The following is a 13,416-nucleotide window of genomic DNA, read 5'->3' as shown; positions in this document are numbered from 1 at the left end:
AGGTTTCCAGGTACATCTCAGCCCGGTGTTTGTTACTTTATTGTTGATTTATTTGCATGTTTTGCTGTGTTACCATGTCCCTTTGAATCCTAAAGACCAATACCAAAGTGAAAAGGTGATCCCAAATAAAGTACAAAAAGTTAGAAAGGGAAACTTGTGTGAGTATGTTTGTGTGTGTATGTCTGTGGTTGTACACAAGTAGATTGCTCTTATTCTTTGTTGTGATTCTACACAAATCTGGTGAAGATTGTAACACAATATTTATGTAAACATATATACATATATTTGTGTAATTATGACTAATTTTACCTATGCATATATATTTTTTAAGTTGACTCAGGTTTTTCTAGTCTTGTGCTTTTTTTTAACATCAGTATGACCTCAGCAAAGGAATGTCTTTGGTTTCTGTGCTTGACAATTTTGCAGTTGTTATAGGCAGACTGAATGACTAAAATAAAAACTTCAACTGATATTTGTATTTAATCTCTTACTAGAAGAAAAGGACTTTAACAGATTAGGAAACTCAAACAGTTAAATAAAGTAATAATTTAAGGCAATAAAAAGATTTGGAATTTCCTTCCTGCAATTTCTCGCAGACATCTCTTTCATATTAAGCACCTGTAGTCTCTAATGTAGAAGAAAAACAATAGTCATTCTTTCAGTGAGCTCCAGTTCTCCTACTTACTGAAGGATGAAGAGGATCTATTTGGGGTGGATGAAAGGAGAAAAAACAAGGCTGGGATAGAAACTGGGTGGAGAAAACTAGGACATTATGGAGTAAAATGGTGGAGGGAGATAGGGTTGGGATCTCCAGATATATTACATACAGTGTCAGAGAATAAATAGCACAGAGTAGGGGGTGTAGTGTGGGATTCAAGCATCTTGCTGGAACAGTCCAATGTAATTCTGAAAGCTGCTGCTGCTGCAGTCTCCCAGCCAAACTGACCCTGGTGTTTCTTTTCAAGGTACAGAAGAGGCTTTGTTGATTTTTGATGGCATAGCATGGACTTAGGAGTGGTTCTGAACCAAGGCATCTGAAGGCTGCACACAATGTTATAGTTGGAAGGAACTGTAAAGAGTCATACCAGTCCCTCCTCGTGGGTATGAATCAGCCTCTGTACTGAATAAACTGGGGGACTTTTGGAGAAAAAAACATGTAAAATCACAACTAAAAAATATATGAAAATTCTGCACCTGTTACTTTAAATCTGTTATTTCTAAACTCTTACATGCCTAACTTGGCATTCTTAATTACTGTTTCCTATATGGCATTCATAAAAATTCACTGTGCTATTATCTATAACAAAACAAACATAATAATACATTTTAGTTTTCTTTTAGTCATATAAAGATACATTGCAAAATGTATCTCTATGGAATAGATAAATTACAAATTTGAAATGCCATTTCTTTTTCATGTTTATGTGAAAATGTTTGGTGGAGGAGTGGGGTATAAAGTAAGAAAGAGAATGTTTTTCTTTTGTTCTGCATAAAAAAAAAAAAAAACCCAAAAACATTTCCCTAACACAAGGTAACACAAATACTCACTAAGTCCCTAAAAGTGGAAAGTAAGCATACTGAACTATATTTAAAAAAAAAAAAAAAAAAGTAGACAAACATCTATAAATGAAAAAGAGAAAAGAGTGAAATGAGATGTGACTACTTCTGAGCACAGGGATTTTTAGGCAATATATTCATTTTCAATAGTTGTCAGAGAAGCAAATGTTCCAGAAATACAGGAGTTGAAAAATTATCCATCATCTCTCTTGGTGAAACAAGACCTAGCTAGAGGATGAAATACAATGAAGTCATAAGTTGACAGTGTGGGCAAGGTCATACTGCTGTGCAGTTTCAATAACCAAGATAAGCAGCTTGTCTTTTCTTTTACCCAGCATCTTAAGGACTAATCATTTAAGTTTTCTGAAATTTCTCACTATGACTTTCTGGTATATTAGCACAGAGATGACACTTAGAAGGAGCAAATTTCTGCAAATGATCAGCATTGATTTACATCATGCTTCCTTCTTTCTCCATGAAAATGTATACCCACACATAGCTGAAACAGGACTAACCAGAACCTTCTCATAGGTTTTTTGTGGTTTTTTGGTGGGAGATATTAATGAAAAAAAAAGAAAAAGGGAGAAGTTACAATTCTGAAAATGTTCTATTTTTACAATGGTTGGAATGATGCCGTCTGACATGGTCAAAACTTTTAAATTAAAATACCTTGTTCTTTTTAAAAGCATTTTTTCAATCAAAATTGTTTACTTAAATAGATTTATTAGAAGTTAAACATAAAATTAAAATGTCAAAGCAAAAATTATAGTTATCATTAATGTTTGAAGTGAAATATTTTTTAAATCCCATTTAAAGAAAAAAATTTATATGTCTCCACCTAATAACCTTCTGTATTTTTTCCTGAGAGTCTTAATTTAGCATCATGCCAGAGCTCCAACTTCCGGACACTTTTCAAGAATGTCATGCTACTTTATAATCTTTTCCATCAAACAAAACCTGTATAGATAAAATTTTGCCAATGAGGGAGCAATAAATGTTAAAATAAGAAATTAATTAATTTTCAAACAAACTGTAAAAAGATATTATTTGCTTTCCAAATAACAAATTCCTGTACCAGGTTTACAGTGCAGTAGGGAAGAGCTGCATCCTTACTGTCCCCTTTTGTCACAGCCCTCTGGAAGCATTCTTTTTATCCTGCTGGTGACTGCTGCTGCAGGGATAGTAGCTCTGCTGACTCCTTAGCATAGTTTCCATGGAGAAGAGCTGAGATAAGAGGCACAGCATTCACATCCACTTGTTGCATTTTTCAGTTCTTCGAGGGAAGATCAGGACATGTAGCACCATAGTATGAGACATGGAGCTCCTGGAGTGGGTTCAGCTGAGGGCTACAAAGTTGATCGAGGGACTGGAGCCTCTCTCTTATGAGGAAAGGCTGAAGGAGCTGGGCCTCTCCAGCCTTGACAAGAGGTGACTGAGAGTCTGTAAGTATCTGAAGGGGGGATGCCAAGAGGATGGACCAGGCTCTGCTTGGTGGTGCCAAGCAATAGGGCAAGAGGCATTGAGGAGGAACTCACACACAGGAAGTTCCACCTGAATATAAGGAAGAGCTTCTTTACTGTGCAGGTGACCATGCACTGCAATGGGTTTCCCAGAGAGGTTGTGGTCTCCCTCACTGGAGATATTCAAGAACAGTCTGGACAGAATTCTGTGCCATGTGCTCTGGGATGGCCCTGCTTGAGCAAGGAGACTGGACAAGGTGATCCACTGTGATCCCTTCCAACCTTACCCATTCTGTGATATTTTAACTAGCTGTTTAAATCCTCTTCCAATGGGTGCTTTTACAAACACAATTAAACTCAACCAATAGGTTTCTAAATTATGGTTTTTTCAGTCTCTGAAGATTCCAGTGCCGAACAAAATATACTTCAAACTTTACAGTCATTATAGCTTGAATAAGTTTCAGTTACTTATTAGTTTATTGAAGCACTGGATCTCCTGATTTAACTCAGGTAATTGTACTTAGAATGAAGCTGTTGAAGCATTTGAGTATGGATTCCTCCCATGAGCAAGGATTACAACTTTCAACCTTTACAAATTAGCATATTTTTGGGGTTTGGTCTTTTCACTCTTGAAACATAAATATAAATTCTTCTCAGAAATATGAAAATATACTTGCATGAACAAAACTATATTGTTTTAACATGCATTTGATAGCTGTGAATAATATTAATTCTCACTGGCAAAGCTAGACAGTGTATGCTTCATAAGGCCTGCTGTGGTATCAAAAGTGATTTAAGTAGGATCACCCAGAAGCTGATAACCTCATGGGTGAGATCAGCTGCTGTTAAACCCACAACTAATACCTGAACTGCACTTTCTTTTTATGCCCTTGGAATAATAATGTTTCATTTGATTTTTTCTGAATCAGAAATGGCAAAGGAAATACATGGTCATATTCTCTTCCTTACGGATGACTTTTTTACAAGGTGAAAGAATGTTTGTGCAAATACAAATAAAGATGCAATTATTGTAGCATTCACCCAGAAAGTAGTCTATGGCATTAAACTAGAGAATTTCAAAGGCTGATGCTAATGTATGTACTAAACAGGAAAGAGTAAATATTATTCCTTAGGAAAATTGTCCCAGAAAAAAAACCCGAACTTCTGTTTAGGTCAGGAAAACACAACAATGCAGGTAGGACATTTGCAATCTGTGAGATCAAGTTCAATATTCAGAAAGAAATTTCAAACAAACATCATGTATTAGAGAGTTGTTAACACAACAAACAAGTTTCATGTTTTAAAGCAGTATTTTCTGGAAGGATAAATATTTATCCACGTTGTTCTGTATTGTGTCACAAGAAATATCTATATTTTCCTGAATACAAACGTAGATATTCCTCATCTCAAGTACCAGGAACACCTACTCAATAAATGGCAATAGAGCCCTACTCCTTGGCCTGCATCCTGCCTCTTTCAAGCTTGTCAATCTACATCTCACTACTACATGGAGATTAGAGAAGATCTTGAATTTAAACAATAATATATTGTGGTTTAACCCCAGACAGCAACTAAGTACCACATAGCCATTCACTCACTTCCACATCCTGCCTGTGGTGGGATGGGGAGGAAGAACAGAGAAAGTAAACCCTGTGGGTTGAGATAAGAACAGTTTAAGAATTTAAACAAAGTCAAGTAATACTATAATAACAAAAATAGTAATTGTAAGGAAAAAGGAGGCAACATAGAGAAATAAACCCCAAGGAAGACAAGTGATTAACAATACAACTGTTCACCACCATCTGACCAATGCCCAGTCTGTCCCCTAGCAGCAATTGGTCCCTCCTGGCAACGTTCTCCCAGCTTATATACTGTTTACAATACTCTGTGGTATGGAATATCCCTTTGGACATTTGTGTCAACTGTCCTGGCTATGCTACCTCACAGCTTCTTGTGCATCTTCTCATTAGCAGAGCAGGGAAAATTGAAAAGTCCCTGACTGAGGGCAAGCACTACTAAGCAACAATTAAAACATCAGTGGGTTTTCTACATTTCCCTCATACTAAATCCAAGAAACACAGGAGCTGGAAGAAAATTATACCAGCTTTTACCAGCTACTGGAAGAGAATTAACTCTATCCTAGCTGAAACCATGACATAATGAAAGATTTCTTCATCTGACTTTGCTTTTGGAAGCTTTTGGACATTTAATGAAAAAGGGATATGTAATTTGGAAGAGAAAAGTGTTGGTCATTTATACCTACCACTACTGTCAGTTGTAGATTAGTATGTTTATACTCAAACAGAAATAAATTAGGGCCACTTTTTTAGCTATACTTAGCAGACTGTTGAAATATTATTTCAGTTTGTTATTTCCAGGTTTAAAATTCTCAACCAACTGTGACAACATTTCCCTATGTCTTTAAATTATACTGGGAACACAAAATAGCTTCCCATCCAGTTTATTCTCAAACCTTCTTGAATAATCACAAGAGGTTTGTCTCAGTATAAGGTGATGTTGAGCCAGACTAACAGCTCCCATGCCAATTCTCATCTTTCTGGCTGCACAGATGGAGTGAAAGGACTTCCCTGTGGGTTTTTGGCAGCTAACATAATCAGATCACCTACAATTGTTCCAGTTTTTATAAAAGGATGTTATCTTTTCCTAAATATAATTACCCATTCAGAATTCCTCTGATTATTTCTTAAGAAATGCTTATCATTTCCACTTTTTCAGTGAAGTATATCAAATATTGTAGCAGCAAAGTGGGTAGCCCCCTGTCTAATTATGATTTAACTTCTTTCTGTTAAAAGATCTTATATTAATTTCTTTGGAGACAAAGAACCAGACAGATAAACAGGGCAACAAAACATGCATTTTTTTCACTTAAATTAAGAGCTGGGGAAAAAAAGAAATGCAGAAACCCACAGATCTCACATGTCCAGATCCGCAGCTGTGAAATTCAGTACTGCACTGTGTTTCTGAGGGTCTAAGCTGATTTATGCCAGCTGAGAACTTGGCTTGGCTCAAAAAGCTGGATAATCAAAGATGTCAGTCTACTCTGAAAACTTTCCTTAAATAGCAGATCATGTAATCTAGGGGGACTTAGAAGAGCTTTCATTCAACTCCCTCATCTGTATAGTCTCTTACTACCTGAGAAATACAGATAGCAGATACACTTTTCACTTCATTTTCAACACATCTCAAAAGGAAGGCATATAGCCTTTCTCACAATGTGCCAAAGGAACAGAAAATGTTCTTAGTCTGAAAAGACAGCCAAAACAAGCTGAATAAATGCTTAAATGTAGAAGTCTGTTTATTTTTTATTTGCATTAAATGAGTGGAAAGCTCTAAATCCCAATCATCAGTAATGCTTTGTCTTAGTTCACCACCCTACTACTTCAGCTGCATTTCAGTATACTTCCATCGAAGTTACAAGAAAGCTGTATCACCATAAACTAAACCATTCTTTATTCAAACCCTCTAATATCTGCCATCTCTAATCTTTACATGCCTGCTGAATTTTGATACACATTATGAACTTTTGTTTTATTATGCACATATAGAAGCAGTCATATACTGTGCCTTTCTGTGTGTCTGTGCACACGCTCAATTATATATACCCTATCTGTGTACACATACTGCAATGAGCTCACTGGGCTTGGTTCTTATCAGATAATTGCTCAAGTGTAAACTGTTTCCCATGTCATATTTTAGCAGCTTGCTAAGAATATTTAACATGCTCTGAAGCTGCCTATTTTTGGCTCCACATTGTGAGTCTATAATATAATTTTTTTTAATATACTTAATGCTTTATATGATGTGCTGAAAATAAGTATTTAATTTGCACTTCAGTTAACAGGCATTTATTGTACAGTAAGAATCAATTGACTGCTACAAGGACCCTTTTTATGATTTAATCCACTCAGAAAATTCAGTTGCTATCACAATATCCTCAAAATTGCATCAATAATAAATATAAAAGTAATATATTTTTAGCAATGGGTATCTAAATGAAATGAAACAAGATATCTAGAGAAAATTAGCCATCAATTAGCCTACTTTCTTAGTGTCAAAATGTATTTAAATTAATTTAGTCTTTCACTAATTAATTCAAATCAGATTTACTTTCTTGGTTTATGGGACAACTAAATTTCTAAAGAAGGCTTTTAGCTTTACTGTGGGAATAATGGAACCATAGCTATACCCACAATATACACGCATCTCAATTCAGCAGCACTGGATTGTCATTTATAATCCCATCTCCTAAAACACACATGCAAATAGCATACCAGGTTGGCCTTCAAAAAACTATAGGATTCCCATAAACCTGCTGGAAAATATACTGAAGTAGGTCAGAACTTAAATCATCTAAACATTTAAATGTTTTGAATCATGAATGTTTATCCAGTGGGATATTTAGTTGCACTGATGCTGAGCTGACAGGGGAGGAGTGACAGAGAGCTACATAAAGTTGTAAAATGAAGGTGAGGGATGCTGAAAGCTCTGTAAGGTTACCCCTCTCGCCTCCGCCATTTACGTGGCTTCAATAGGTGTGATGCAAATTAAGATGATAGGTGGTGATAATCTGTGATTGCTAAAGTAGAAACCAGGAGACATGAAAATTCTTGAGAGAATAGTGGAGAATTCAGCATTAACAAAATAGTGTTGTTATTTTTTAAATTTATGCCAGCCTATTAAACATTAAGATGAAGGTCCTGGGGTCTAGTTGTCTTTGGCAAAATAATTAGACTGAAGCCTAACAGAAGCACAGAAAGCAAATGAATGGACATTTTCAAAAACACATTTTCCACCTTCCCATCCACAAAGCTTATTTTGCCAGAGTGAAAATCCATTCCTGTTCCATCTCTTCACCTTAGCTTTTCTAAGACATCAGCTCAAATGCAGAAGCTTCACATGGTGTCATAAAGGTCAGCATACATATGCTATTTCCTTTGCCAATCTTGAGAACAAAATCCAAAATCCGTTTTTCATATCAGCAAGCCCTATTTTATGGCCCGAGAAATGTGAGGTTGTTGCAGATGAAAACCAAATACCTCAATCTACTGTCAGAAACCACCAGGCAAAACCTGCAGAGTTAAAAGAACATACATCTCTCTTTGTAGCTCAGAAAGTAGCTCAGACATCATCTCTATACCGGTAGGAATGTCCAGATAATTTAAGAGGCAGACTTAAAAACTGAGTACTGCAGCTGCTGAACCCTTAAGTCAAGGACTGAATGACAGTTTTAAAGACTGTGCCAAAAATGTACAGTTGACCAGAGACCTACAGGAAGGTTATGCTGATAATTGTTTAATATAATTGTCTTAGGCAGTTAATCATAGAATCATAGATTATCCTGAGCTGGAAGAGACCCACAAGGATCATCAACTCCAATCCCAGACCTGCACAGGACCATACCCAAGAATCCCACCATGGACCCGAAAGTATTGTCCACAATTCTTGAACTCTGCCAGGCTTGGTGCTGTGACCACTTCCCTGGGGAGCCTATTCCAGTGCCCAACCACCCTCTGGGTGAAAAAATTTTCCTGATATCCAACCTAAACCTCCCCTGACACAGCTTCAGGCTGGTCTGTCATGGGTCACCACAGAGAAGAGATCAGTGTCTGCCCTTCCTCTTCCTTTTGTGGGGAAGTTGTAGAGTGTGATGAAGTCCCACCTCAGTCTCCTCTTCTCCAGGCTGAACAGACCAAGTGACCTCAGCCACTCCTCATAAGGCTTCCCCTCAAGGCCTTTTCCCATCCTTGTTACCCTCCTTTGGACACTCTCTAACAGTTTAATGTCTTTTTTATGTTGTGGCACCCAAAAATGCCCCCAGCACTCAAGGTGAGGCCGCCCCAGTGCAGAGCAGAGCGGGACAATCCCCTCCCTTGCCCAGCTGGTGATGCTGTGCCTGATGCGCCCCAGGACACGCTTGGCCCTCCTGGCTGCCAGGGCACTGCTGACTCAGATTCAACTTTGTGTTGACCAGGACCCCCAGGTCCCTTCCCACAGCACTGCTTTCCAGCATCTCATTCTCAGTCTGTCTGTATATTCAGGGTTGCCTCATCCCAGGCACAGAATCCAACAATTTCTGTGTTAAACTTGATATTGTTGGTAACTGCTCAGCCCTCTAATTTGTCAAGGTCTTTCTGCTGGACCTCTCTGCCCTTGAGGGAGTCAACAGCTCCTCCCCTGAGTATCTCTTCCAGTCCTGCATCCAAATGGTTTATGAAGATGTTGAAGAGCACAGGCCCTAAAATTGTGCTAGCTTTAGCCATAACCTGAACTGATGGGACACAAACCGGCTCATGCCCATACAATGTTTAAGTACACTGGTGAGAATTTAATATGTTCTAGTTCCTGACACTCAGCCTCAAAGGTAGCTCATTGGTCAACTGAGTGAAAAGTGGCAACCAATGCCCGTAACTTCTCATCTTGTTCTTTACCTGTTTTCCCAGGTTCCATTAATCCTGCTACTCAGCTTTGCAGACAGCTAATTCTCTACAACATCTCCTATTTCAGTTGGTGCTAGGCACAAAGAAGTATCTTCCTCTGTACCCTCTTTGTTAACCAAAAAGGAAGAGTGGGAATAAAGTATTTTGTATATTGAAATTACATTTGCCCCTTGTCCAACATCTGGTATAGCAGGCACATGACTGGAGGCTGTGACTTCGATACCATCATTATTCCAGTAATTAACAATCATTGCAGATTTCAGCAATGACTTCCTCTTACCTGCAAATGCTTTCACATTCCAATATAAAGGTAAAATCTTTAGTAAATGTGGCAATGAACTTTTGTCTCTCACTTATTTTTTGAGCTGTTTCAGTCGGTTGTGTTGACTCTTCATATGTCCAAGAAAGGCAAGATGGGGGAGAACAAAGCTATCCTATGCTCACATCTTATCAAAGTATGAACTTTAAATGCAGCAATGGCTGTATCATGAACCAGAAACCAAAATGACACATTTCCAGAAACTAGGAAAACCCTTCATATAACTTTCATGCCTTTTATCTAGCTTGATAACAAAGCTAGTTTGTAACTTATAAATTGCTCTGACACAACCAGGAGAGTTTATTATCTCACTTTTAAAGTTATTGAAAATAGGAATCATGTAGTTATTCAGTCACCATCTTCGTAAAAAGCCTTGTGAAGATGATTGTTAAAGTTCTTCAAAGTCAGCTAAACCTTGCAATAAGAGCAGAGCAAAAAGTTCTGCTAAGGCTGAAGGTGGCAAAATTTTCTAATTCACCCAGTTTTCACTTTAATAAGAAGCTTTAAAGCAGCTTTTGTTATTTCCCAAGGCTTCTTAAAAGTTGTTTTAATAAACACTTTTCTGTTGTGAATCTTTTCATCTATCTTACATCTTCAGAAATTATCAACCTTAACTTCTCTCAAAAAATCTTCATTAAGTCTCACTGTTATTTCTAGCTTGGACCTCTCTTTCCTGTTTAGTGTTTTTAATCATTGATTCCACAGAGACTAGCTTTGAGGATTTGTTTTTTCTCCATTTTGGGTCACACCAGGACTACTTCTGTGAAATTCAATTAGAACCTTATAACAGGTCCCTATAAACCTCATCACTTCAAAAAACAAACAGTAAGATCTTGAAAGAAGCACTCCGTGACTGCCAGAAGGCATTTATTAGCACTTTGCCAGAAAAGCATATTTGTTTTGGGTAGATCAATCAAATCTACTTCAAATGACAAGTCCTTGAGCTCTGAATAGTGTGGACCTAATATTCAGATTTTATTTTAAAAAAATATACCACACTTCATCTTAGCATGAAAGACTACAGAATGAGCTGACTATTAAATGCAAAATTATTGCTTCAGAACATTTACTTTTACCTTCAACTTTAGGCAAAGGCTTGTTCTCAGAACATTTACTTTGTCACCTTGATCTGGACCACCAGAATAGCCATTAAGGCTTAGCAAATGATTGCTTTTCCTTTCTCAAGTCATCATTTCCCAAGCATGTCTTTTCAAGCTACAGAAAGCACTGACTGATTTGACACATTTAAGGCATGCTTGCATTAGGAGAACCTACAATAGAATAATTGTATCAATGTCCTTTAAGATTTCCAGCATCCCAAGTCTCACATTACAACTGCACAGAGCATCTACTCTGGGAGATTTCAGTGGTATTACTAATCACACTGGTGAAAATTTCACCTCAACAGCCATGCTGCTATCAAGTAGGTCAGCTTGAGATTTTTTTCTTGATGTCCAAACTGCCTAAAGATGAGAAAGAGGCAATCAAAGAGAAAGACTTTTAAATAGCACTAACAATCTAAATTAGTTGTGAGAAAGAACCAGCAACGTTGCAGGGAAAAATGGAATCTATTTACCAGCAAGTTTCAAAATAATAAGAGGCAAATATAATATTTTTACCATTTGGGCTAGATATTTCTATTAGCTTCAGATGTCTTTTCGGTAATTTTATTTTTGTCACACAAACTGTAAACCATGAACAGTTTCAGGAAACAAGATCATATTGTCTTGATAGTTGTTAAGACATTTATTTGGGTTATGGCAAAAGTTTTCCTGCAAATTAGAACAGAGTTAAATCCAAGTTGCTTGACAACCCAACCATTCTGCAGAATGCCTTACATCTTGTCCCTTGTGTACTTTATGTGCCCTATGAAACACTCAAGAGAATCTCAGTGCTATTTACTACTGTATTGGACTACCATGGTTTTGGTAGTGGGGGGGATACAGGGATGGCTTCTCTGAGAAGCAGCCAGAAGCTTCTTCCATGTCCAGCAGAGCCAATCCCTGGCAGCTCCAAGAATGGATGTGCTGCTGGCCAAGGCTGGGCCAATTAGAAATGGTGGTGATGCCTCTGTGATAATATATTTAAGGAGGGAAAAAAAAAAAGTTATTGTGCAGATCTAATTGTGGCCAGAGTGGAGTGAGAACATGTGAAAGGAGCAGCCCTGCAGGCACCAAGGTCAGTGGAGAAGGAGGGGCAGGAGATGCTCCAAGCACTGGAGCTGAGATTCCTCTGCAGTCCGTGATGCAGCCCATGGTGAAGAAACTGTGCCCCACAGCCCATGAGGATGCAAAGATCCACCTGCAGCATGTGGAGGAGACCCACGTTGGAGCAGGTGGATGACTGAGAAGGGGCTGTGAACCTGAGGGAGGCCTGTCTGGAGCAGGCTCCTGGCAGGAAGCTGCAGACTTGTGGAGAGAGGAGCCCATGCTGGAGCAGGTTTCCCAGTAGGACTTGTGACCTTGTAAGGGACCCATGCTGGTGCAGCCTGTGCCTGAAGCAAAGCACCCTGTGGAAGAGGGACACATGATGGAGCAGTTCATACAGATCTGTTGCCCATGAGATGGACTCACGTTGGAGAAGTTCATGGAGAACCACCTCCCATGGGAGGGACCCCACTCTGGAGCAGGGAAATTACTTTTTTCCCTGAGTAGCAACAGGAACAATGGACAGTATGATGGACTGACCGTAACCATCATTTCCCATCTCCTGGTCTGCCAGGGTGAGAAAGAAGAGCTGGGAAGGAGGGAGGGGTGGGAGGAATGTGTTTCTAAGATTTATTTTACTTCTCATCATCCTGGTCAGATTTTATTAGTAATAAATTCAATTAATATCCCCAGTTGGAGTCTGTTTTGCCTATGATGGTATTTGATGAGTGATGTCTCCCAGTCCTTGTCTCAACCCATGAATCCTTCATTATATTTTGTCTCTCTGTTCAGTTGCAGAGGGGAGTGATAGAATGGCTTTGGCAAGTGCCTGGCCCCCAGCCAGGGTAAACCCACTACAGCTATGTATCAAAAAAAAGAAAAAATCCAACGGGAGTAACAGACAATATAAAGAAATGATTAAGGCAATCACTCATTCCATGGGAGACCCAACTAAACTTTCTACCTGTTTCAAATATGACAAAAGGAAGAGTATAATTTAGGTTTTCAACATCCAATAATAGCTTTTAAATATCTATGGCCAACATATATCTGGTTTTGACTAGGAAATACATTTTTGACCAGAAAATACATTTTGATCTGAACACCTCACTAAGTGAAAGTTGCTTTGAAACTGTTAGGCTAGTATACCAAAAAAACCCCTCAAAAAACAACAAAAAACCCTCAAAACCTACAAACAGTCAGTTCCAATAAATTGCCATTTGAAATAAAGGGAAGCTGTCCAATAATTCCCAAGGAATTCTGTCTTCTGAAATGTTTTACACCAGTGTAATTCTCGGTTCTTATTTTTACTTTTAGGCTCTAAGTCAGCTGAAATCACTGCACTCTAGTGACTGAGGATGTGAGACAATTTGAGTATTGTAATCATTCAAGAGTTCTGACTACACAGAAGTGTTTTAAAGTTGGGTGAATAGCGGTAGAGGGAGCATAATTATCAAGCACTTCCATCCAATGTA

The 13,416-nt window shown here is 38.2% G+C and overlaps 1 long non-coding RNA gene across 1 annotated transcript; it reads left to right on the top strand.

The window, feature by feature from the left end:
* Positions 1-1,698: 1,698 nt before the first annotated feature.
* On the top strand, positions 1,699-11,800 carry LOC125334337. Its single transcript, XR_007207122.1, has 3 exons — positions 1,699-1,709; positions 4,285-4,287; positions 11,727-11,800. It is a non-coding gene; the product is annotated as an uncharacterized LOC125334337 (long non-coding RNA).
* Positions 11,801-13,416: the final 1,616 nt, after the last annotated feature.

Source organism: Corvus hawaiiensis, chromosome 1, assembly GCF_020740725.1.
Source record: "Corvus hawaiiensis isolate bCorHaw1 chromosome 1, bCorHaw1.pri.cur, whole genome shotgun sequence".
Taxonomy (NCBI): domain Eukaryota; kingdom Metazoa; phylum Chordata; class Aves; order Passeriformes; family Corvidae; genus Corvus; species Corvus hawaiiensis.
The sequence above is the reverse complement of the archived record's forward strand: the minus strand, read 5'-3'. Positions and strand labels throughout refer to the sequence as shown.